The following is a 449-nucleotide window of genomic DNA, read 5'->3' on the forward strand; positions in this document are numbered from 1 at the left end:
GACTAAATATGTAAAACAAAAAACTGTCCCTCTCCAAAGTTTCATGTGGTCAGAGATAGAGTTTTTGCAAAGTGATTTGGTCACTACTACACTTAGCAGCAAATTAATTCACGCATGAGTTCCTAGCGAAATGAGCTATTAGAAGTTGGGACCTGGTTGAAAAACAGGGGTCACTGAGTATTGTTGTCCCCAGCTCCTCCTTTCTCTCTCTGCTTTCTGGCTGCCATGGCTCGAGCAGCCCTTCCTGCCACGGTGCTGCTGCCTTGGAGCCTGCTGACTATGGACTGGACGTTCTGAAGCTGTGAGTCAGCAGCACATTTCTCCTCCTTTGAGCTGTGAGCTTCTGATACTTGGTCCCAGCAACAGGAAAGTTGATTAATACCAACTCTCAAATACAAAGACGTTTAAGAAAGGAAATTTATGACCATTCAGGAGATGCAAATTAAAAC

The sequence above is a fragment of the Octodon degus genome, unplaced genomic scaffold (genome assembly GCF_000260255.1).
Source record: "Octodon degus isolate 3935 unplaced genomic scaffold, OctDeg1.0 scaffold00025, whole genome shotgun sequence".
In the NCBI taxonomy this organism is placed as follows: domain Eukaryota; kingdom Metazoa; phylum Chordata; class Mammalia; order Rodentia; family Octodontidae; genus Octodon; species Octodon degus.